The sequence below is a fragment of the Meleagris gallopavo genome, chromosome 4 (genome assembly GCF_000146605.3).
Source record: "Meleagris gallopavo isolate NT-WF06-2002-E0010 breed Aviagen turkey brand Nicholas breeding stock chromosome 4, Turkey_5.1, whole genome shotgun sequence".
NCBI classification, from domain to species: domain Eukaryota; kingdom Metazoa; phylum Chordata; class Aves; order Galliformes; family Phasianidae; genus Meleagris; species Meleagris gallopavo.
The window spans coordinates 30,430,338-30,430,832 of NC_015014.2; positions in this window are offsets into that span (position 1 = coordinate 30,430,338).

Genomic DNA, 495 nt, shown 5'->3' on the forward strand with positions numbered 1-495 from the left:
AACTTAGTTTACTAAGTATAGAAGTTCTTACTCTAATGTTGTAGGAAAAGCAGCTAGGGAGCAGAGTAGTCTCGTGACTCCTAGTCAGTTTTATCTTTCCTTCTGAATGGAGAACAGAAAATGGAAATGGAAAAATGAATATTTTGGGAGTTGTAGTTCATTCTTCTTTTCTAAGGCCAAGAGACTAGAAATATTGACAATCCATGGAACTGCAGCATAAGCTCATTAATTCCCAGGGCATTGCATGATGTTATGACGGGGAATACTGATGGAAAACAATAAAACCATGACACTGAGTGAGTGGCGAAGTGCTGGTACAGGTTGCGGATACCCTGTCCCTGGAAGTGTTTAAGGCTAGGTTGGATGGAGCCCTGGGCAATCTGATCTAGTACTTGATCTAGCAGCTGGCAACCCTACCGGTGGCAGAGGGTTGGAACCTGATGATCCTTGGGGTCCCTTGCAAATCAAGAAACTTTATGATTCTTGCTGTTTTTG